Source organism: Nyctereutes procyonoides, unplaced genomic scaffold (genome assembly GCF_905146905.1).
Source record: "Nyctereutes procyonoides isolate TBG_1078 unplaced genomic scaffold, NYPRO_anot_genome, whole genome shotgun sequence".
Classification (NCBI taxonomy): Eukaryota; Metazoa; Chordata; class Mammalia; order Carnivora; family Canidae; genus Nyctereutes; species Nyctereutes procyonoides.
Genome location: NW_026575134.1, coordinates 33,935,029 through 33,960,635, shown reverse-complemented (window position 1 = coordinate 33,960,635; position 25,607 = coordinate 33,935,029). Strand labels below are relative to the sequence as shown.

The following is a 25,607-nucleotide window of genomic DNA, read 5'->3' as shown; positions in this document are numbered from 1 at the left end:
ACTCTGCGACATGGACTTTACAGTGTGAAAGTAATAGCTTCCACTTACTCTGTGAATGCCTGCTGTATTTCTGCCTCTGTGCTGAGGGCCTGACATGCTTATTGCAGCATCTTACCTTCACAGCCATTTTATGAGCTGTGGCTATAATGATTTTCATTTTAATGGGAACACTGAGGCTTACAGAAATGATATGGCTTTTGCCAGCACCACAGAGTGTAATGATGTGGGACCTGGCCCTCTGAGCCCAGGGCCTGTGCTCTCTCCACTGCTCTGCTGAGTGCTCTCCATGATTGTGTAAATAAAATACAAATAAAGCAGTTTTATCTGATAGGTGCATATTGTATGCTTTACAGAGAGCTTTTACATCTGCCATTTCTATAGTATGATCTGGACACAAAGCAGGTATGAATCTGGCTCTGGCCTCAAGGATATCTACACTTGTGTCTCCGCATTTCGGATTTTAGATGCACACCGAACAGCATTTATTTCCAAACTCTTATTATTGGGGATAATGAGAACTGACTAGACTGGGTTTTGACCCCCATAGCGCTTGAAATTCAAGTACACTGGCAGGAATTCTAAAAGAATTTTACAGAAATTTCTGAAGCTTACACGTACAGATTGAATCATTTGGGCCTTTGGTCTTGTTTCAGCCCTTAAAAAATGCACAGGCCTGAGTCACACTGTGGCCACATCTAAATAAAATTTAGATGCTGTGGGATATGGTTCTGAATTTGCCCTTTGAGCTCAGTGAATTATGATTTCGTCTGGGGACTCATCATTTTCCCTGCCCTCGGTGACCACCACATTTCTCGTGCCGGCAATATTGAAAATAATGTTTTGGTTTCCAGTTACCTTTTATGGAATTCACGTAAATTTATGCCAGAGAACTGGATCTGAGATGATATTGAGAATTTCTTGCATCCATATGCTCAGTTAAAACATTTCCAATAGATTTCTTATATCACTAATCTGTTCATCAGTAATTCCTGAGTGCCCCCTGTGTGTCAGGTGCTGGGCTGTCCTGAAGACTCACGATTACTCTTGTCCAGCCCGTTTCTCAGGGTAGCCACTAACCACCCCTGAGTGACCATCAGCGCTCACCTGTTCACCAAACATTTACTGGAAGTCAACCATCTGTAGGGGCTGTCGGGTGTTCGGGTACAGTCAAAAATATCCATAACATGTTAGGCTTGGGCTGGGAGAGCCTTGGTCAAAGAAACACTCCCAGGCATCGGAACCCAGGGAGCATCCCCCAGCAAACAAACAAGATAAATGGTAGATGACACTCATTTAACCCGTCTCCCTCATCATACAGATGAGATATTGAGGCTCCAAGAAGAGTCATTTGGTCAAATTAGGTAACCAATAGTACTGAGGCTTCATTTTTAGGATTTGGTGAACCTCTTTAGCTTTAAAGCTCCACCAATTGGATTAGGGACTAAAATTGCCCTTTGAAACATTTTCCTGCTTTGACTTTTTTCTGTTTTTCCAAATAGCCAAGCACTGGTAAAAAGAATGAATATCAAAAGCCCCATTTTCTAGATGATTCACTTCAAGCACAGGGAGATTAAATGACTTGTTCATGGTCACTCTGCTGGTTAATGATGGAATCAGACCCAGAGCCCGAGTGCACCCCTGGGGCAGCGCCCTTGTGCGTCACTGGGAAGGAATAAGGGGAGAAAGGGTGTAAGTGGAAGGCGAGGAAGGTATAGGGTCTTTGGGAGCTTGATATGGGGTCTTTGGGGTTCTGTAGTGAGGTTGCTTGTTCTCTGGCACTACCTGCGCTGTGTGGGTGGCACGCTGATTCAAATTTTTCTACTTTTATTCTTTCACCTTCATTCAAAGCATTTCCTGCCTTCCCCCTTCTTGTTGCTGTCACCTGACTTGACGGCAACGTGGCATCATTTATTGAGGATTTGACACGCTCAGAGTCTCTCGCCGCTAGGTCCTGCGCTCAGTATAAGCAGCATGAGGATCCATGTGGAGACCTTCCTCTCCCCTCCCTCAGCTTCAGAGTTTCTTGACTTTTTAATGGAAACCATCTTTGTTTTCACTCGGGTTTTCAACTGCTTTTCCCCAGTGGCCACACCCTTGGCTCCCTACAGGAGCACATGCCCCTCTGACATCTTAGACTCGTATTCCACACCGTCTACAACCCAACCTCCTGTCATTCTGGTGCTCGCCCTCTTATGCCCTGTTGGCCTACTTTTTGGCCTTTCTGAGGTTTCGGCCCCGTGCACCTCTGACTTTTATGTTAGTCTGTCTCCCCCATCATGCTTTGGTTTTCTTCTCCATCCAGCCAAGCCCCATGCATGTCTCAGGCTCTGGGCCTTTCTGTCTTTCACATCCTGGGTACCCTCAGCTTTGTGATACTCCAGCCATTCACTTTGTCTGCCTCAACCCACAGGCTGCAGAATATATGAAAATACAGCTGGTGGTTACGATACTTGTTTCCAGCATCCCTGTAGTCAGTGGGCCCGACGCTGCTCATCTCAGCTGGGTCTTTGATGCCATGTACAATCTCCTCATGGATTTCTCATCTGTACCACTTCCCATTTTCCCAAGTGGCTCTTCTGAATGGCCACAACTCTCCTGGAGCCTTCTTCCCTGCTTCCAATAGATGTCTTTGGTGGCATCTTCTTTACCTGCTCATCGATTAAATGTGAGTGTGCCCTCAAGGTTCTGTCTTAGCCTTCTTACTTTTAGCTTCACCAACATCCCAGTGTAGACAGCTCACAGTGCTGCATGTCCACCGTAATTTTTGCTGTGTTCCAGCCCTGTTCTTCTCTGCTAGGGACACTTCCAATTAGATGCTCTCCAAGCACCTTGCACTCAGTGGTTTGCCGATCTGATCTCCTGACCTGATCTTGCCCTAGTCCCAGTCTTGGTGAACGGAGCCTCTGTTTGCGAGGCCACGCAAGCCAGAAACCAGAGTCATCCTAAGCGCCTCTGCTCTCTTTCAGCTGGCACATCTAATTGGTCCTTCGGTTCTGTCTCCTTAATATTTCCTGTGTCCTCCCTTCCTCCTACAGCCTTTACTCAGGCCCCTGAGATCTCCCATCTGGTGATTTCTGTAGCCTCCTATGTAGTCTCTCTCCTCCTTCCCACCTCAGTCCATCTTCCATAGGTCTTTCTAGATCAGAAAACAAATTACATTTCCTTCCTTAGCCTAGGGCTGAAAATTGTGTCCAGCCCACAGATGGGGTTTTATTTGACTCCTAGCATTAGTCTGCACCAGAAAAGCAATTTTCTTTTGGCTTTACTTGCCTATATTGCAAATCAGAACATTTCATGTTAACAACTCCAGATTTCTCGCTTACCTTTGAAAACCAGAAAGTTTGGCTCTCTGGCTTCAGCATTCCTCTAGGCCAGCAGCTGGCTGGACAGAAAGACATCTGTGCCTCTTAGTGGGGTGTACCCTCTCCAGTTAGTCACAGACCCTCCCTTCCCAGGTGCGCTTTACTGTCTATGTCATCCACCTGGGTTTGGTTTGTGGAATGAAGTTGGGCCTCCTCTAGCTGCAAGGGCCCCCTGCTGGAGTCCTTGTGCCCTGTGCCCATCAGGCTTCATTTCTGGGAGTACCTCAAACTCGGCATTCTGTTTCACACCTCTGCCTTGGCACAGATCCCTCTTCTGGCTTAAACTCCCACAAGAGGCAGTATTCTTTCCTGGGGATCTTGGCAACCAAGGAAGATGATAGTTTCATCCTTAATCATTTGGATCAGGCGCCCATGGAACCCCCTAGAGTATTCTTTCCTAAATTATTTTGATGGCAATACACAATAAGAACTACATTTTTTATTTTGGTTTGGCGCTCACATCCACACGTGTGCACGCACACACACACATCCACCACTGAACAAAAGTGCTGGGAAATAATACTCTTCCTTCTTCCCTTCTTTTCTCCTCCCCTTTCCTCTTCCTTCCTTACTCCTTTTCTTCCTTTTGCTTCTAAGCTGGTCATGACCCACTAACTTGATTTCATGATCCAGCAATGCATCACAATCCATACTTAGAAAAACACCACCCGAGGGTGTGTGTGTGTGTGTGTGTGTGTGTGTGTGTGTGTGTGTCTATAAATCCTTAAGATTATGTGTTTAAATTTAGTGGATACCATACCTGCATTTTTTTCTGGGAAAGAGGAACTTCATTGGCACTCTGCTTTCCAAGGGGGCTTGATGAAGAAAACCGATTTCATAACCACTGATTTAGATCATTTATTTTCAGTGGGATTTGACATTGCCAGTTTGGCACACCCAAACACAAAAATTAGTCATAATTATTTTGAATGTGGACCCTTTATGTCAGCTGACAGGTCCTGTATTGCTTGTTGTTAAATGAAGTTAATGCTCGTAGACTCTCAGGGAGAGTGAAATGGATCCCTTAAATCTCTTGTACAATGCTGGAGGGAAAAACCAGGTGAGGCACCGTAAAAAGGATTTACTTGGTGAAGGAGGTTAATGAAACCTTATTTGAAGTCAAATAAAATAACAAACGAGGGAAAAAATGTTTTTGTTAGATATCAGGTCATTTATTCAACAACTGTCCTTGGTAATTGGAATGAAGAAAATAGTGGGGAACAGAATAAATATTCTTGCCCTCATGGGTCTTCCAATCCAGAGAAGAAGAATGGGAAATAGAAATAGAGTATCAATAAAACATTGATGTAAATGGAATAAATATCATAAATGTATTGATGCCAAAATATATAATAGAAAACCTTACGTTAGGTTTGTGGAAGGGGTTGTGTAGGAAGTAGCTGAAAAGACTTAACAAGATGACCAAAATTATGTTGAGCTAGGAAATGATATAAACAGTGGTTTTGAATAACATACGATTCAAATAAAACTGCCGTAGCAAATTAACAAAAAAGTTGAATATCCTCTTTTCTGGTACTGTCTTTTTTGGTATCTCCCTATATGTTATGTTTTCAAAAGAGCCGAAACCCGCACTACGAATAGTATCTTATCTGTGTGCTTGGGTGACATCAGCCCTGTTTTCAGAAGATGAAGGCTGTATACCTGTCAGCTTATGGACCTGGTCTGCTCCAAGGAAGGCTCATGATTTCTCCAAGTAGGGTTATTTATTATTGCCCATGTGGCCCACTCCTTTGAGTGATTCAGGCAGTTAGAGCAAAACTCTTTACTATGAAGAGTTGAAGAACAAAAGATGATCATTGTGATGTGTCTTTTTTGTTTGTTTTAATAACAAAACACAATTTAATTTTAATTTTTTTGGTGTGTGTGTGTGTGTGTGTGTGTATCTAACAAAACCACGTTGTTCCCCCCTGACATGCAGAGAAGAGAGAAAAATATAATCCAAAATCCCACAAACCCAACCCACCTGCTGTTCGCGTTTCTGTTAGTAACTGAGTGTTGCTTTAATTTGCTTGGCTCGCTTTCAGAATGGCTGGGAGGGGAGGGGGCTCCTGCAGACTCCCACGAATGCCTCACACGTGCGCAGGCCATCTGGGCACACGAATGTGCATGTGCACAGGAGGGGTGGCTGCCGGGACCCCTAGGCTTTCCATTTGGTGTCTCTGTTTTCAACTGATCTTTGGTCCAAATTGTATGACCTCGTAGGTCTCACAGACAGGTGCGTGTGGATGGGGGGCTGCAGCACACGCTTACCCTTGCTAACATGTTGTAATGCAGCAGAAATCTTGACAGCCTTAGCCAAGCTCCCGGGAGCCCTGAAATTCTGGGAGGCTTGACATTTGCTCTCTGCTCTGTACTTTTCTTTCTTTTTTTTTTTTTTTTTTGTACTTTTCTTTCTTAAGCCCCCCCCCCCCCCGGACCCCTATACTGCATTGAAGGGATTATTACCTCCCACTGCATCATCTTCACGACCTGATTGAAAAGATTCAGGGCACCTTCCAGGAAGCAGTGAGTTTGCTACTGCTTGATTCTTCTTGTTCTTTTTTTTTTTTTTTTTTTTTTTTTTTGCCTCCTGGAACTCTTTGGTTAACCTTTGCTTTCATATACCCAGATGCCAGATAAGGTCTTCTTGCTCCTTAAACTCTGCTTTTAGGTTGGCTCGAGCTCCCCTATTGCCTGCAGGTAGACGTATAAGGCTCTAAGCTGTCTGCCAATCTTCAGGAGCTTATGTTCTTAAACTCGCTTCTGCCTTTGAGCTTCTGCTTGCGCGGAGTGAGCTCAGTTTCGGGGCTCTCTGTCCTTGTCCTTCACTTGGTCATCTAGTGCATATGGAATTTGGTCCTTTTTATTAATTTCTTTAAAAGCATCTATGAACCAAGCATTTGTAAGTACACAGAAAACTTTATTTTTTAATTAAGAAAAACATTTTTTATATTACATCCCCAGAACTTATTTATCTTATAACTGGGAAGTTTGTACCTTTTAATCACAGTCACCCATTTCACCCATCCCTAATCCTCACTCAGACTCTGGGGACTGCAGATCAGCTCTCTGTTTCTATGAGTTTAGATTCCTTATATAAGTGAGCTTATATAGTATTTATCTTTGTCTGACTAATTTTACTTAGCATAATGCCCTCAAGGTTTATCCATGTTGTCACAGATGGCAAGAGTTCCTTCTTTTTGTGGCTGCATGATATTCCTCTGTGTGTGTGTGTGTGTGTGTGTGTGTGTGTGTAGCATAGGATATATACATATCACATTTTCTTTTTTTTTTTTTTGAGATTTTATTTATTTGAGAGGGAGAGAAAAAGAGAGAGAGAGAGAGAGAGTGAGAGCACAAGACAACAGGGGGAGAAGCAGACTCTCCGCTGAGCAGGAAGCCCCAGTACGGGGAATGATCCCAGAACCCTGGGATCATGACCTGAGCTGAAGGCAGATACTCAAGAGACTGAACCATCCAGGTGACCGGTGACCCTACATCACATTTTCTTTATCCATTTATCTGTTGATGGACTCTTAGATTGTTTCCATGTCTTGGCTATTGTAAATTATGCTATGAGGTGGAGGTGCAAATATCTTTTTGACATAGTGTTTTTGTTTCCTTTTGATAAATACTCAGAAGTGAAATTGCTAGATCATACGGTTGTTCTGTTTTTAAATTTTTGAAAAAAAATTTTTTTGAGACACCTCTAGACTGTTTTCCATAGTGACTACCAATTTACATTCCCATCACCAATGCACAAGGGTTCCCTTTTCTCCACATCCTCATCAATACTTGGCATCTCTTGTCTTTTTGATGATAGCCATTGTAACAGGTGTGAGGTGATGGCTCATTGTGGCTTTGATTTATATTTCCCAGATGATTAGTGATGGTGATTACCTTTGCATGTACCTGTTGGGCATTTGTATGTCCTGTTTGGAAAACGTTCAGTTCCTCTGCCCATTTTTAAGTTGGATTGTTTGTTTTTTTGCTACTGAGTTGTATGAGTTCTTTATGTATTTTGGATATTAACTTCTTATCAGATATATGATTTGCAGATATTTTCTCCCATGTTAGTGGGTTGCCTTTTCTTTTTGTTGATGGTTTCCTTTGCTGGGAAGAAACTTTTTAGTTTGATACATTCCACAAGTTTGTTTTTGCTTTTGTTGCCTTTGGCAAGAAGACTTTAATGAGAGTTGGGGAGTCCAAAAGATTTGCACTGCAAAGCAGGCAAATGGCTTTTAAAAAGTTCATGCTGTGTCCCTGTTCTGTCGGGTTCTCTGGCCCACTCTAAAAACCCTCAGCCTTCTGCTGCCATCTTTCTCTCTTCTCTCTTCCCTTTCATCTCCAACCCTTCAAAGTCCTCAGCAGTTTTCACTGAGAGTTGTTGAGGTTTTTTTGGTCACTTCATACTCTCAATGATCCTGCATTTGGGGGGGGGGGAGTGTCTAATCTTCCAAGCCCAAGGAGGTCATCAAGTTTCTTTTACGTCCTCCTAAGTAAGATAATTCCCTTCTTAAGAACTGTTAAGATAATATGAAGTTCCCCTTTTACTTTGTTATCTACCTTCTAGAGAAAGAGAAATTATAGTAAATTTGACTTTCTGAAATGAGAAATAAATATTTGTTGTATTCAAAAAATAAAGATAGGAAAGTACCTTTTGCTACACCTTCTTTTCTGAAATGAACAATAGCTAATATGTTTTGGATTAAGAGAGAAGTTCTTTTAACCAATAACTGTTTGAGGAACAATAGAGGGTAGGAATTAAATTACAAGCAGGAAGTGAAATGCAGGGGGCTTTGCCACTTGTCAACTATATGACCTTGGATTTGGACCAGTCACTTTTGGGCCAGATATATATATATATATATATATATATATATATATATATATATATCCATCCATATCTCTCTTTCTCTCTCTCTCTATATATATATATATACACACACACACATACATACATACATACATAAACATATATATATCCATCTCTTTTCTCTCTATATATATATGTATATGTGTGTATATATATATCTTGTATATATGTATATACATATACATATATGTGTGTGTATATATATCTTGTGTGTGCCATTTTTTTGCACATCTCTGTATCCCAGCTCTCTATGTCCAAGGTAACACAGATTTTCCTGTTAAAGGGTTGGTTTACCTCACCACCTTAAGATTAGGTGTCCTGCCCTTAAACTGAACTCTTAAAAAAGGCCAAAAGCTGCTTGCGTGGAAAACTTTTTCTCCTGTAAAATAACATAATGATCAGCGTTTAGGTGCCAGGGGTACAGAGGGCAGGTGTCATAACACCTGTGTTTGTTTCCGTGCCTCCAACACTGAGACCAAATCATGTCAACACTGACACTTTGTGAAACCCCAGGCTCTTGAAGGTTGGTGTACTAAGGTATTGGCTTAGTGGCTTTGCAGAATTCTTCATCAGGGTCAGAAAGGGGGTGGTTCATAATACTTTTCTCTAAAGGGCTTTTTGTAGGAAAGTGAGATAGAAGACATTTACCATCCTGAAGGTTTCCACTGAGTTCTTTTTTTCTTGCTGGTTTTCCTGGTGATTAAAGGAGGTAGCATTTCTTCCAAGATATTTCCCTCCACTGTTGTGCTTCATGGACATTTTTGTTAATCCACTAATACCATTAAGGGTAGGCTCCAATGTCACACAGTTTGGATTGTGACTTTTCCCAGAATCAAGAACGAAGGTAAAGAAAATCAATAGAGATCAGTTGCTAAATCAAGGTCACTCTGCTTGCTTTTTCCTTTCTGTTCTCATTCCTCATTTATTCTCTTTCTTTGGAAAACACCCCTTTTGAATGACTTCACTTGATCATTATCATAATCCTCTTTCTCAGTTCAAAGTGAAAACCCCAAAGCTTTCTTTTCTAGTGTATTCTTGCCTCTTTTTTTTTTTTCCCTTCCCTGTACTTTTATTTCCATAGTGGTTTTCTGTAAGTCCTCAGGGTATTTTGGGATGAGATTTGGAAGGAAAGCTCAATACAGTATAGAGTTACCTTTCACCCAGTCTCAGAGTATGAAAAATAAAAAAAACTTGAAACAGTCAGGAACAAACCCAAGGGAGTCTGGGCTGGCTGGGGTCACAAAGGCCATTTTGTCTTTTCTCAATCTCCTCTCTATTATTGCTGCCTTTCTGTCTTTTATTTCTTTTTGTTTGTGGCCCTCTGCTATGCCTGCCTCTGCCCCCACTCTTCTTTTTCACAGAACGGTGGATGTTAGATGTGGAGCATGGACCATGGGAATAATGAAGACCAACCCCCTCATTTTTTTTTTGGAAAAGGAAGCTAAGGCTTGGACAAGTTAGCATTAAAGGAGGCAGTGCACTGTAGCAGAGAGATTTTCCCAAGGTTTGGGACCACAAAGGGGTGGGCTCACATGCTGGCTGGGCCATTCACTAGCTGGGTGCTCTTGGGCAAGTCTCTTAACCCCATGGCTAATATGTGAATGGAGCAGTAATATTCCTGGTGGAGTTACCAGGGTTAAGTGTGATGGTGAATCTCCTGTTCCTAGGCCATGCCTAGGAAATGACTCCAGAAAAAGGCAACTGTTATCATAAGCTGCTTAGTATCTGGCTTGGGTCTTGTTAAAAGTTTCTTACTCTAATGGAGGATGTTAATCATCTGGGTTCTGAAATACGTGCCTCAGAACCTCTGGGGCTCTGCTTTCCAAGATTTTCAGTCTTCATAGCTTTTGACCTTGAGGTTGGCTTTTCAGCTCATGACCTCATCTTACCCCTTGAAATGAATCCTGCATTTTAAATTCTGCTAGGTTCTCTGTAGACCCCCACACAGAACACAGATGGGGATGGGTAGAAGTGTTTGACTTTGTCCTCGGACTAGATGTAGGATCTGGGTCCATGGAGGAGGAAGAAGGGAGTTCCAAGAAAAGGGAGCAGGATGAGCAAAACCAGAAGCAAGGATTTGCAGATGTGTTTGGGATGTAGTGAATTGTCTCGCAGGCCAGGAAGGACACAGTTTCAGGAAGGCAGGACTAGCCCACTCTGGGAAGTGCTGCAAAGTTACGGAATTAGGAGAAAGTAGGAAAAGTGAATGGGTTTGGCTACCTAAGATTCCTTCTTGGGCTTTGCAAGGGCTGCTTTGGTGGAGTGGAGAGGACACAAGCCAGGTTGTGAGGGTTTACGGATAGAGTGAGAGGTGGGGAAGTGTGGTCTGTTAGTGTAGACCAAATATCTTCACCTGCTGGTCCACAAGTCTTTAGCCTAGGTTGTTAGAGGTGAATGAGAAATACAAAGTTAATGTAGTATATTTTTCAGAAGTCTAATTTTATCTATCTATCTATCTATCTATCTATCTATCTATCTATCTATCTATATCTAAAAGATTTTATTTATTTGATAGAGAGAGAGCCTGAGTAGAGCCGGGGTGGTGGTGGTGGTGGAGGGAGGGCAGTGGGGGGCAGAGAGAGAGGGAGAAGCAGACACTCCGCTGAGCAGGGAGCCCGACATGGGACTCGATCCTAGGACCCTGAGGTCATGACCCGAGCGGAAGGCAAACACTTAACCGACTGAGCCACCCAGGTACCCTAATTTTATTTATTTTTAATAGTCATCCCATAATCTGAGATTATGCTCTTTCTTTCTCGGTCTCAAAATGCCTTTTCTGTTATGAAATGATGATTCTCAACCCCAGCTGCACATTAGAGCCACTTGGGGAGCTTTTAGAAGGGATAGAGTCCTGGCTGCCCTCAGGTAACTGAATCAGAATCCGGGACAGACCAGGTACTGGCGTGGGTGTGGTGCTCCCCAGGCGATTCTTTGGTGCAGCCAGGATTTCACACGAATCTCTCCGCTAGTGCGTCGTAGGAATTTTGTGGTGGTGGTGGTGGTTTCGTTTTAATGTTTAAATGCCCTTGTTTGGCAAAATTAAAAACTGGAAACTCTTGGTTCATTTTGCCCAACCTTGTTTGTTTTGCTGTATTTTCATTTTTACTTATCCTTAAATTTTGCTCTACTGATTTGTAAAATTCAAAGGGCAGGGACCCAAGTGCTGGTAACATTAAACATGACAAGGGAGAGTTTGTTAGAGTTTTCTTTTTTAAGGAGTTCACTCCTCTGGTGCTTCTGCCTGGCGTTCAGTGTATTTACATTTTTCAGAAGCAGTGCGTTCATATTAGGTAAAAATCACATGTGCTCCCCAGCGCAGACTGAGTATCACTGAGAATTATTGAGAAATCAAGTCAGACTTTCAGGTTTGCTGGATGTCAGGCATGCAGGGTGTCCTCCATATGAGCCTTCTCTTGCCTCTTTTGTGGGGAAGAGGGTTCTTGTGGTTCATCATGCCTGCCCTTCTAGCTACACACAGGACGTCTTGTCCTTTTTGACCTTGAAGGTGAGACATCTTATACTTAACAACTGCAGGTCTGAAACGTAGCACCGGGGTAAGCGAAACATTATCCTTTCTGCTTTGTGGTGCTTCTAGTTATTTTAATGTTTAAAGGTCAGAGTAGGAAACATCTTAAATGCAAAGCATTTAATTTCCATTAGAGTTAAGGGTTTCTAAGCCTGTGTTACAGCCAATAAAAATGATGATGTTTAAATCAGCTAGAGTTCTATTTCTTACATGAATATTTTATATGAACTACACAGGAAGAAAAGCCTGTATGTTTTCCCAACATTATGTCCAGTGGCTGTTGGAAACTTGTCTCCTTGGGTTATCATATGAGTAACTCCTGTTGTATACATCCAGATTGTAAAAAGGATTACATGTATTGTTCTTGAGTCTTGTTTTACAGACTAAGTATATTGGCCAAATCCTGCTAATATAGGCATTCCCTGAAATACTAACACCCTTACAAACTTGCTATAAATAAGACTGTGTGGGCTGGACGATCCTGGATTCTATATTGGGGCAAAAAGTGGTATTTCTGGGTCCTTGCCTTGCTCTAGTATTAGTCGTGAAGTATATAGTGTCATATAGTAATGAGTGTCTTTACAGAGGTTTGGCCTCAGAGAAACCAGTTTTACTTTTTTTTACCCCAGTTTCCCCAATTTATTTGAACATGGACTCCTTTTATTAAGAATGCCTATTAAGGGATGCCTGGGTGGCTCAGTGGTTGAGCATCTGCCTTTGGCTCAGGTTGTGATCCTGGGGTCCTGGGATCGAGTCTCTGCGGGAAGCCTGCTTCTCCCTCTGCCTAGGTTTCTGCCTTTCTCTCTGTGTATCTCATGAATAAATAAATAAATTTTAAAAATCTTTAAAAAAAAGAGTGTCTATTAACATTCCACAGAGTGAGTTATGGAACATGACTTTTGTTGGATGTGGATGTAGAATAATTAATTCTAGGAGAAGATGTTTTCCCTCAACAATGCTCATTTAGAATTGTTATACTGTCACTTAGCAAAATATGTAAATACACTTGATCCTCGAACAACACAGGGGACAGGGGTTAAGGATACTGATCCCTGTGTATTAAAAAATCCAAATATAATATTTGATTCCCCCAAAGCTTTTTTTTTTGGATATTTTTTATAAGTTCGATTTGCCAGCATATAGTATATAACACCCAGTGCTCATCCTGTCAAGTGCCCCCCTCAGTGCCTATCACCCAGTCACCCCATCCCCCTGCCCATCCCCCAAAGCTTAAATACAAATAATCTATTGTTGACTGGGAGCCTTACCAATGACATAAATAATTGATTAACACATATTTTGCATGTTATTATATATTGTGTTCTTACAATAAAATAAGCTAGAGAAAAGAAAATGTTAAGAAACTCACAAGGCAAGGGCACCTGGGTGGCTCAGTTAAGCATATGCCTTCAGCTCAGGTCATGATCCTATGGTCAAGGGTTTGACCCTGCATCAGGTTCCCTGCCCAGATGGGCGTCTGCTTCTCCCTCTCCCTTTGCCCCTCCACCTCACTCATGCTCTATCTCTCTCTCTCAAATAAATAAATAAATAAATAAATAAATAAATAAATAAATAAGATCTTAAAAAAAAAAGAACATCACAAGGAAGAGAAAATACTTTTATAGTACTATACTGTAAAAATTCCATGTACAAGTGAACCCGTGCAGTTCAAACCTCTTGTTGTCCAAGGGTCAGCTGTATCTAAAACTTGTTGACTTTGGTCTTTTTTTTTTTTTTAAGATTTTATTTATTTATTTATGAAAGACACAGAGAGAAAGAGAGGCAGAGAGACAGGCAGAGGGAGAAGCAGGCTCCATGCAGGGAGCCTGATGTGGGACTCGATCCTGGGATTCCAGGATAACACCCTGGGCCGAAGGCAGGCACCAAACCGCTAAGCCACCCAGGGATCCCCATCTTTGGTCTTTTATTGTAGTAAAATCTATGTGATTAGTTATCTTATTTGTTGGATAAAGTATATTTTATCTTTATTAAAACTGTTTCAGGCACCAGGGAAACAATGAAAAGAACAATAATAATGAAAAATTTAATGTCTTCAAAGGTCTACATGAATTGGTGTGGACTGTGTGCCACACCGATGTCCAGAAGCTGCATTGCACTTTGCAGAGAGCTGTCCTTCTAGGCTGTCTTGTTGGTGAGGGTAAGAATACTGAAATACGGTTAGCACCTCTACTTGAGGTGTTCACATTTACAAAAAGAAAACCAGGACAGGGGTCTGACAAAAGATTTGTGTGTGTTGACATGTAGGGCTTTCAGCCTCCAGGATCTGGATGCATATGGATACAGAATATTCGAAACTCCCTGGAAAGCCTGAACTAGCCATTGACAAAGCATTTGTGACATTATAATTTCTTAATTCAGTAAATCCACGAACTAGTATTTTTATTAACTGCCACGCTCAATTAGTACATAAGCCTAGACGTCTGTTAACATTGTAATTGGTAGCTTTGAAGTTCATCATTACAAATGAGTTTCTGCAACATCCTAAAAGTGCCTTCAGAATCACACAAAAATTAAGCTAAGTGCCGTATGGATTTAGCATGAAGTGTATTTTATGGTATGGCAGTTTATGAAATGAATGACCCATGGATGACTAGATAGTCTCATAGGGAAACTTTTAAAAAATTGTGATAATGCAAAATTTACCTTCTTAACCATTTTCTAGGTGTACATACACCTAGTGTTACATACATTCACATTGTTGTGAAACATCTCCAGAACTTTTTCATCTTGCAAATCTGAAACTCAGTGCCCATCATATAACAGTTCCTCATTTCCCCCTGGCAAACATTATTCTACTTTCTGTTTCTATGAATTTGACTACGGTAGCTACGTCATCTAAGTGGCCTCCTGCAGTACTTATCTTTCTGTGACTGGCTTATTTCACTTAACATAGTATCCTCAGTGTTCATCCATTGCGTAGCATGTGTCAGGATTTTCTTCCTTTTAAAGGCTGAATGAGTGTATGCATATAACACATTTTCTTTATCCATTCATCAGTCCATGGGCATTTGGGTTGCTTCTAACTCTTGGCTATTGTGAATATTGTAAAGAACTTTTAAAAATAAAAAAAAAGAACTTTAAAAAATGATGTATAGTTTCTATCATAGGCTAGTAATATAGTTCACTTAACAACCCTCTACTGATGGATTTATAGGTGACTTATGGTTTCCTCTACCATAAACATCTGATGAATGTCTTTCACATAAATCATTGATTATATCTCTGGTTATTTCTTTAGAATAAATTCCTGGAATAGAGTTACTGGATCAGAAAGAGTGCAGATTTTTATGGCATTTTGCACATGCTATCAAATTATCTTCCATAAGTGCATGAACAGTGTAGGAGGGAACTGATTTCTCCACACCCTCGCCAATGTTGGGTATTGTCATTATGAAGCAAAACAACAGAAGACCTCTGCCAACTTGGTAGTTGAAAATGGTATCATATTCATATCGTTGCTTTAATGTGAATTTCTTTGGTTAGCAGCAGGGAGATTGAACTTCTTTCATGTGTTTATTAGCTACTTGTGTGTGTGTGTAAGATTCTGTTCACATTCTTCACCCATTTTCTATTAAGCTACTGTACATTTTTTCCTATTGATTTGAAGACCTCTTTATAGAGTCATAAAATTAAATTTTTATCATAGTTGCAGTTATTTTCCCCCAATTTATCATTTTCCTTTTAATTTTTATGGTGTTTTTCAACATCTGACATTTAATATAGCCGGATCAATGAATCTTTCCCTTTATGGTTTCTTTCCTCGGTGCATTATTGATAAGACTGGTGAAATATTAGGCAAAGCAAGTCTACTTTTCCCTGCTTCCTGCTTTGGAAAGGCAAAGTTGCAGTCAGGTTAGTGTAGGGTATTATACATTTCATATCCAATCATTTATCCATTAAAAAATACGTACTGAGTGCCCATGATGCTCTAGGCACCCGTGTTAGATGCTGGATTACACGATATGCATCTGGGTTGCATAATATGGTGGCCATACATTGTGGATTTTCAGAGTTCCAATTTCAAATACGTATTCCACCCCATTGTCAGTCTTAGGTATCAGATTACCTGTTCTCAGCTTGGCTTCTAAGTGTATGGATGCATTATCCTTGAGTAACATACTCATTTGGGATCCTTTTTTGCCTGCCTACATCTGGACCGAGAAGGCAAGTACATCATCAAGCTGGAAGGGGACCAAGGTCCTGCTGCAGTGGAAGGTGTGAATGCAAGGCAAACCTTTCTCCTTGTTCTGAGGGGGAGCAGCTTCTGTTTGGGAGGCCCAGTGAGACAACCACATCCCTGTTGTTGCTCCCTGGCCCACACTGCTTGTGCTGGCTCATTCATTTCCTCTCCAAGCTACACAGAAGTCAGAGCCTGAGATGAGACCCTCCTATCCTTAGGCATCTTTCTTTATGTTGTTGCCAGGACAAAGGGCCAAAGTGAAGGAGCTCTAAACACTGATGATTCCCAACCATGGAAAAGACCCTCTTCAAGTAGCAGCCAGTCCCAGACACCATAGGGTGCAGACCTATCCTGTGGTAGGGTGACCACTCCTGAATTAAGTGTCCTAACAACTCTTCATGTGAGGTATCACTGCCTCTCAGGCTGCAGGACTTCTGAGGATAACACTGGTTGGTAATCATTAGGGTCCTATTTGGTGGTATTAAGCCTTCATTGCGTTTGGTTTCAGCCCTTGCTCAGGGCCAGGAAACGGATTTTTAAAAATCACATTGTTGTACCACACTTGGTCAGACGCTCATTCCTGAAGTGCTCTCCTTTAGGAATTCTATAAATTTTGTAGTTCTCCCCCTAGTAAATCCTTACAGTTCAAAACAAATAATGGGTGGTTATTTATTAATAGTTACTTCATAGGAAAGGAAGTTGAGGCCAAGTGACTGTTGCCAGCCCATGCATATGGCTGGGATATGTCAGGGTGATTTTCAGCGTATTTTGGTTTTATCTCCAGCTGGATGCCAGCTGTATTATGAGACAATATAAATTCTGAGCCTTTTATTCAGAAAGCTCATTCATCTGATCATCCTAGACACATTTGTAATTCTATCAGGTGACATTAGAGGGGTCACAGACTCAGAGAACAATCTATAACTGCTTTCCAAGAGAACTTTCTGCATTCTGATGGAAATGTTCTGTGCAGTGCAGTTGCCACCAGCTACATGTGGCTACCGAACACTTGAAATGTGACTAGTGTGACCTAGGAACCAAATTTTAAATTTTGATTAGTTTTGGTTAATTTAAATTTAAATAGCCACATGTGGCTAATAGCCAGTGTGTTGGACAGCACAGATTTATGAAGTACTGCATTCATGTTTTTTTTTATTGTAATTCACCGTGAGAAGCACGTTTTATATTGTACTGCGGCACAGATGTACAACATGTGCCTGAGCAAACTGCCCGCCCCACATCAGAATTTCACCAAACAATATTTAGGCTGACTATAAGCAGTGCATACTGGTTATTTCTATTTCATTCTGTTCTGTTTCGTTTTTTAAAATGCTAGTGGTGACTCGATAAATTGATTTTGTGACTCAGGGGTGGGTTATGAACTCCAGGTTTAAGAACATTGCCATACATTATCTGGCCTGCCACCTCCAACCATTCCTTCTACCTTTTATCTCCGGTCTCTGCATCTGCCCTCCTTGTAAGGTCTTTGCACGGGCTGTTCCCTCTGCCTGGTGTGCTTTTCCCTGTGTAACCTGCTGACTACATTTCTCACATCCTCAGATTTCTGCTCTAATGCTCACCAGAGATCTCCAATAACTACCCTACTGGGGTGCCCTAGGGAGCTCCTCACCCCTCTTATCCTGGGTTGCTTTTTTCTGTAGTAATATTCATCACCTGACATTGAGATCATTTATTTATTGTCTGCCTTCCTAGCTGGAGTATCAGCTCCATGAAGGCAGGGACTGTTTTGCTGGCTGGTATGTCTCAGCATCCAAAATAGGTTTTTAATAAATATTTGTTAAATCATTGAACAGACAAGGCCCCATGACCTTAGTGAGATTTTTTTGTTGTTGTTATGGCTGTATATGCTGAGAAGCTTTCATTCATCCTTGTGGAGATACCGATTTCATCCCAGTGGCCTGGCTTGTGCCCTGGGCTCAGGGGATAGATATACTAGGGGAGAAAGTAGACACATCTTTGTCCTTTTGGAAATTATAATTGGCATCTGGGACTCTGCTGTGTATGGGTCCAGGAATTGTTATGCTGGAGGTTGTCTGAATATGCACTAGACAATTAGAGGAGTCAGGGAGAGATTTTGTATTTTCTAAAAGCAAAAGAGGCCCTTTGTAGAGACACTGAGTGATGGGGACAGCACTGCAGGGAGGTCTAGAAGATAACCACAGAATTTGGTGGGGAGCACTGAGGTACTGTTGAGGGCGCCCCATCTTAGCTGATGTCCTAGATTCTGTGAGCATCTAAGACTAGAATTCAGGTCTCATCTTCCATTCCAGAAGCTCCCCATGCATCTCTTTATGGTTTTCTCCTACTTTTCCTCTCAGCGTAGAAATAAAGATGGTCGACCTAAAATAAAAAAGATTATTGCTTCAGTGCTGAGTGGCAAGCTTTATGAGAGCCGAGTAATGGGGTTGGTGGATAGCTATCTAATTATAATCATACCTTGAAATTTTTATTAGCCAGTCTTTATGCTTGATGGTTTCTGCTTACACTACGGATATGTTAGTGGTTCTTGAGTCCATTTTGAAGGCACAGAGTGTTTCTATTCTTGGTGTATTTTCCCTCATCTTTCCTTACAGTCAGATTTATTATTCCTTAGACTTTTCCCCTGTCCTTCATTAGAGAGTCATCAGGGTGGTGCTCTTTTTTTTTCTCCTTTGTTGAGTGTACACAGTAAATATAATTTGTTGAATGGCTTTCTTTTTTTCAACAGGAAGTCTTCAAAGAGAGCCTATTACAGTATTAAGCCTCCATGTAATAAACAGTGGAGCCAGTCCAATAAGTCCAAAACATCTGAGCAATCTCTTTATATTGTACACTCGAGCTTTTAGACACATAAATTTTACAGTACATCATCTGACACTATTTGTGATAAATATTCCCCAGTGATTAAATCATCATTTTATGGTCTTATGCCCAGAAAGAGCATCCACAAAGCTACTCCCTACTCATCGAGCTCACGTGTTAAGAGTCCTAGTTTGTATATCAGAAATCTTTTATTAATTTTGATTGAACTGTTCTAAAGAGGTCATGTGGATTTTTCACAAAACAATTTTATGTAAGAAGTATTTTTTTTTTTTTTAAGGGAGGAACAGAGAGAGTGGGAATTGAACCGCCTGGTGGGGAAAACCAGGAAAGGGACCCTGAAGTTAAAAGAGAAGCTGTGTCTTGATGGTCGTGGTCAATAAATATTTACAGTGAAGTCCTGAGCTGCAACTCTGCAGTTTTGTTAGCATAAACGTTTCATAACCACAGAATACTTGATGAGATTGTGAGGCAGGCGACTGGTGCAGCGTCTGGAGCAGAATGAAATTGCACTTGCGCTAGTTAGGGACGTGTGTCTGCAGGCATCACGTTTTTTTGTTTTTTGTTTTTTTTTAACTGAGTTAATGCAGTGGTCCCAGCTGGGATTTTGACTGTTCTCCACTGATGGAGCTCATGGGAGGGTGACAAGGGACCCTCTAGCCCTGAGGAATGACTGTTGATTTACAGCCTCAAATGAAGCTAAAGCTGATAGTTTATGTTTTAAATAATGCATAGTTAGCTCTGCAAACAAATGAGCCAGATCCTTCCTCCTGCCAGAGTTCCCCTGGAGTAGGGTGGAGGTGCTTGGGGAAGCGCATTAACTCCTTTCTCTCCCTCCCAGAAAGCCCCTCTTCTCAGGCAGGGGATGGTACCAATAGATGTTTGGACTCAGGGGCTGATGAGGAGGAAAGGGAAGGCACAGGGAGTGTGTGGGGAGAGTGGACAGAGGGGCTGGAACATACCATGGGGGTGGGGATGAGGAGCAGATTGGAGAGGAAAAGCCCAGCTGGTGGGGAGATGGTGTCCTGCTATGGGGGCTTTCTAGAATTATGTAATTTCTTGCTGCTCCAGGTGTGTGCTGTGATCTGGTAACAATAGCATTACCTGGAGTTTGCTGGAAATGCAGAAGCCTGGGCCCCCACTCCAGCTTATGGATTCAGAATCTTCACTTGAACAAGAACTGCAGGTGATTCCTAAGCACATTGAAGTTTGAGAGGTCCTGACCAAGCACTTCCATTTTTTTTAATAAATTAATTTTATTGGTGTTCAATTTACCAACATACAGAATAACACCCAGTGCTCATCCCGTCAAGTGTTCCCCTCAGTGCCCGTCACCCATTCACCCCCACCCCCGGCCCTCCTCCCCCTCCACCATCCCTAGTTCATTTCCCAGAGTTAGGAGTCTTTATGTTCTGTCTCCCTTTCTGATATTTCCCACACATTTCTTCTCCCTTCCCTTATATTCCCTTTCACTATTATTCATATTCCCCAAATGAATGAGAACATACACTGTTTGTCCTTCTCCGATTGACTTACTTCACTCAGCATAATACCCTCCAGTTCCATCCACGTTGAAGCAAATGGTGGGTATTTGTCGTTTCTAATGGCTGAGGAATATTCCATTGTATACATAAACCACATCTTCTTTATCCATTCATCTTTCGATGGGCACCGAGGCTCCTTCCACAGTTTGGCTATTGTGGACATGGCTGCTAGAAACATCGGGGTGCAGGTGTCCCGGCGTTTCATTGCATCTGAATCTTTGGGGTAAATCCTCAACAGTGCAATTGCTGGGTCGTAGGGCAGGTCTATTTTTAATTCTTTGAGGAACCTCCACACAGTTTTCCAAAGTGGCTGCACCAGTTCACATTCCCACCAACAGTGTAAGAGTGTTCCCTTTTCTCTGCATCCTCTCCAACATTTGTTGTTTCCTGTCTTGTTTAACAGTGAATTTTCCCCATTCTCACTGGTGTGAGGTGGTATCTCATTGTGGTTTTGATTTGTATTTCCCTGATGGCAAGTGATGCAGAGCATTTTCTCATGTGCATGTTGGCCATGTCTATGTCTCCATCTGAAGCACTTCCATTTTAATGCTTTTACAGACCCTTGGTCAAGCATTAAATGTTAGTGACTTATAAAGCAGATTAGCAAGCCATTCTGACCATGCTGGTTTGCAGCCCATTTCCCATGTTTTAGGGAAGAAAGGACAGAATAACAACAAAAAACGCGAGATTAGCCAGGAATGGAGTTAGTGGGAATTTTAATGCAATTTTGGCCATTGCACACCATCGCCAGTATGAACTCAGAGCTGTGTTCTTCATACTTGAGCAGGCGTCATGGTTACCCAAGGGCTTGTTAAAATACTATTGGATTCCACTCTAGAATTTCTGATTCAGTATATTTTGCGATAGGGTTTGAGAATTTGTATTTCTGACAGGTTCCCAGGTGATGGTGCTGCTCATCTGGGAACCTGACCTTGACAACTGTAATTCTGATCATGGCAGTTGCGTGGCACTCATCTAAGTGTCATCCTGCCCCATGAAGTCTATGTTCTGGAGCCCAGCTTGGTCTCCTCTTTTGCCAGGTCTCTCACCATACCTCTTCATTGCTGATACTCCTAGTGCTGTCCACAATCCACCCATAGCTGCGGATTCTGAGTCCACGCTCTTGACCTTCTGAATCAGGAGCCTTAGGAGTGGGACACAGGATGGTTCATCAGCCTCCCAGGGTGACTCTTAGATGCACATATGATAAACAACCATTGTCCTCTGTGCTCCTTCCCAAATGCATTACATTCTTAGTTGCTAGGGTGTGTTTTGCCCTTTTCTTGGCCCTCTGCCACTTTGTGTGGGCCACCGCTGCACTGGGAATGCCCTTGTTAGGATTCTCCTGTTCTTGCAGGTGTTCCTTAGAAGCTGCATCCTCCTGTCGCCCCCCTCCCCTTACCCCAGACTGCGCTTGTCTTTTAAAATAAGCTCTTTCAGGGATCCCTGGGTGGCGCAGCGGTTTAGCGCCTGCCTTTGGCCCAGGGCGCGATCCTGGAGACCCGGGATCGAATCCCACGTTGGGCTCCTGGTGCATGGAGCCTGCTTCTCCCTCTGCCTCTCTCTTTCTCTCTGTGACTATCATAAATAAATAAAAAAAATAAAAAAATAAGCTCTTTCAAATGAGATGCCAGTCCTTATATTTCAGTAAATTGTAAGATGCCTTTTCATTCCTCTCGAAGCCCCCTCCTCTTTCTGAGTTGAATTTATAGTATACGGCACATGTGGCTGATAGTGAGGTGTAGGTCAGTGGACACTGCCATGAAAAACAAGAAAAAGAGTAAGAAAAGCTTATGACTCCTCAAAGTTATTAAGTGTTAAAATCTCAATGGTGCGTGACACCAAACAGCACTGCCTCTAATGCTGTTAAGTATGTGATTATAGCTCCTATTGATTATAGGCTCCTGGATGGCTGAGACTGTCTTATATTCATCATATTGGTCTCCTAGGTACCTGGCTTATAGTCAATGTTCAATAAATATTAGTTGAATGATGTAAATGTGATTTATTTATCTGTGGGTAAAGTTGATACCATTCTTTTTTTCTGCTTTGGTCATTTATTACATGTGGAAATACATACCCTGCTTTGGGTGCTGATGAGAAGGGCAAGTAGAAGAGATTCAACCGGGAAAATTATGGTCTTCCTTCAGGCTTCTTAAAAAAATTATGTATTTATTTATTCATGAGAGACACTGAGAGAGAGGCAGAGGGAGAAGCAGGCTCCCTATGAGGAGCCTGATATGGAACTTGATCCCAGGACCCCAGGATCATGACCTGAGCCAAAGGCAGATGCTCAACCACTGAGCCACCCAGGTGCCCCCATTCAGGTTTTAAATGCAGTGTTCCCTAGAGCCAGCACTGTTTCTGCAGAATCCTGGATGTATGTGGGACTTAAGATGGGGAGTAGATAGGAGATGGGGCTAGGGGAAAGGCTGCTCTCCTGGACTCTTGTTCGAAGGGGACGGGGAAATCCTAAACGTCTCTAGTCCAGAGACCATGGGTCTCCAGTATCTCTATATCCCAGGCACTTAGAATAGAAATCAGGCTGAGAGTCAGTGCTTATTCAATGAATGAGTAAATGAATGATTGAATGAATGAATGAATGAAATTGTGACTTTGAGTCCCCATCGAGGTGACCTCTTTATCTGTCATTTGCTTCATTTTTAGGGTAGGGGTGTTACTATGTACTCTAACTCATCTCAAGGAATTTTTGAGAGCCTAAGATGACTTAATTAATCTGAGAGCACTATGTAAAGTATTACATATGCGTTATTACTTAGATCATATGACAACTTTTTCTGTGTTTCTTATAGATAGCTCCTCTTCTTGGTTCTGAAGGCCTATTTACAAAAATCTGTTAATTAGAGGACTCTTGGTTCTTCTCTTGGTTGGCTCATTCTCTGCTGATTTGCTCTGTATGTATAGCAAACAAAGTGCAGGTTTTGAAAGTGTGTATCAAGGGATCTTCCTGTTAATACTTGTTTCTCTGACAGTTATATTTTATACTTGTTCTGTGGCTTTCTTTGGGGAAACTCTGGGCTTATAAGAATGATTTGTTGTGGCATTTCCTTTTGAGACAGAAGCTTTGAAATGAGATAAATACATAGTAGAGAGATCTGGGTACAGTAGTAAGAGTGGGAGGAAGTTGACATTTGGACTTGGATTACCTGTGTTCAAGTCCTGACTCTGCCCTTCATTTGCAATATGTGTGATCTTGGGCATTTTTGGGGGGTAATATTTTATTATGAAGAATTTAAAAAATACACAAAATATGCAGAATAGTATAATGAACCCCATTTACCTGCCAGTCAGCTTCAGTGACTATTCACTGATGGCCAGTTTGTTTCAATGGCACCAGCATCTGCTTCTCCCCTAATATAAGTTTTAATAAAATGCAAGATGTCATATTCTTTCATTCATAGATCTTTCAAGGTTTATTTATTTATTTTTAGAGAGAGAGAGAGAAAGAGAGGGAGCACGTGCACTTGCCAGCAGGAGGAGGGGTGGAGGGGGAGAGAACCTCAAGCAGACTCCTTGCTGAACCTGGAGCCCTATACACGGTTTGATCTCATGACTTTGAGGTCACGACCTGAGCCAAAATCAAGTTTCGAACGCTCAAAAACTGAGCCACCCAGGTGCCCTTCATTCATAGATATTTCAATATGAATCTCTAAAAAAGATAAGGTCTGTTGTTTGTTTGTTTGTTTGTTTGTTTGTTTGTTTAAGGAAGGCTCCATGCCCATCGTGTATCCCAGTGCTGGGCTTGAACTCATGATCCTGAGATCAAGACCTGGCGCTGAAGTGAAGAATCAGACATATAACTGACTAAACCACCCAGGTGCCCTTTATTTTTTAAATTTTTATTATTTTTTTTCTTTTTCAAAGATTTTATTAAAGGTCTTTTCAGAGCAATCTCCAGATTCCAGTTCCAGCTGCCAAGGAGACCCTGTTCTACTGGGGGGCTGGCTGTGGCATGGCAGTGGCTCTGGCTTCGCACTTTTCTGTTCCCAGGTGGCAGTGGTGGGAAGTATCTCATCTTTGGGTTCCAGCAGCTCATATGGCCAGGCTGGGGCTTCTCAGGGCCAGTGTTACCACTTGGGTCCCAGGGAAGCATGATCTGCACTTTGAGCCCAGCACACCCTGTCTGAGCAGCACGTGGTGCACAGAGGTGTCAACGTAGTGGTTAACACAGTCTCTGCTGTGAATCATTGAGTCATCCACAAACTTCGCAGATTTAGCCCTCTGTCCTTGGAGTCCCAGACACCATAGCCTCATAGCCTTTGGCCCCACTCTCCTGCACAGCAAGGCCTCCTAGAGTTTTCTAACACAGAGACTCGGCCTGGACAATAGCACACAGACCTCCTGTGGCCACCTTTTCAGCATGGGGCTCTACACACTGCCCCCGGGGAAGCCACACCTCTTCTGAACCACAGCAGTCAGTTCCCACATCCACCGGCCTTCTCACCAAGAACATTCTGTGTCCTGGTGGCCAAGATAATGATTTCTGGCTTGGTTGGTGTAACTCTGACCTCAACTCTGGAGTCACCATCTTCAGCCAGCCCCCGAGTGAGAAACTCATTCAGGTCAGCTCTGAAGATGCCATCAGCCACAAACTGCCTCTTCTTGGAAGTTTGCACCACCATCTTGCTGCCGAAAGGAAAGCAGATAAAGACTTTAAAAACAGAACTAAAATGTCATTATCACATCTGAACAAATTAATGATTCTTAATATTGATAGAATCCAAAGTTGTAAATTTCCTTTTTGCTTTTACAGTTTGTTTGAAATAGGATCCACTAAGCCCCACATCTGCTATATGTCTTTTAAGTATCTTTTAATCTATAGGTTCTCCCTCATTTCTCTCTCTCTCTCTTTAATGATAAAGAGAAAAGTGCAAGGGGAAAAACCCCCAGATTGCTTATGGAATTTGTCAGTTTGCATTTTGCTGATCGTACCTTTGTGGCATATTTTCTGTAAATTAGAGGCATGACCAGATTTAGGTTAGGGTTTTGGTTTTGAATCTTGGGCATGTTATTTGCTCTTTCTGACCTGTGTGAAATGGGCTGCATACTACCCATCTCATAGCTGTTGTGAAATTGAAAAAGAGAATATCCAGGGAAGGACCATGTCCACACCTTACAGAGAGTAGTTGTCATGATTGGATTATACTTTTTGTTGGCATTTGGGAGGCTGGGTCCTCAGGAAGCTATTTTCTTCCCACACTGTTCAGACTTAATATTATAGCAGGGGCTATGTCAGGAGGCTGAGCATCAGATGGTC

At 42.1% G+C, this 25,607-nt stretch overlaps 1 protein-coding gene and 1 pseudogene across 1 annotated transcript in view; one reads left to right on the top strand and one right to left on the bottom strand.

The window, feature by feature from the left end:
• The window catches only part of KIAA1549L (KIAA1549 like), a 256,705-nt gene that overhangs the window by 22,937 nt on the left and 208,161 nt on the right, over window positions 1–25,607 (top strand). The gene's annotated exons all lie outside the window — the stretch shown is intronic.
• Window positions 1,571–24,972, bottom strand: LOC129494079 (40S ribosomal protein S3-like; annotated as a pseudogene).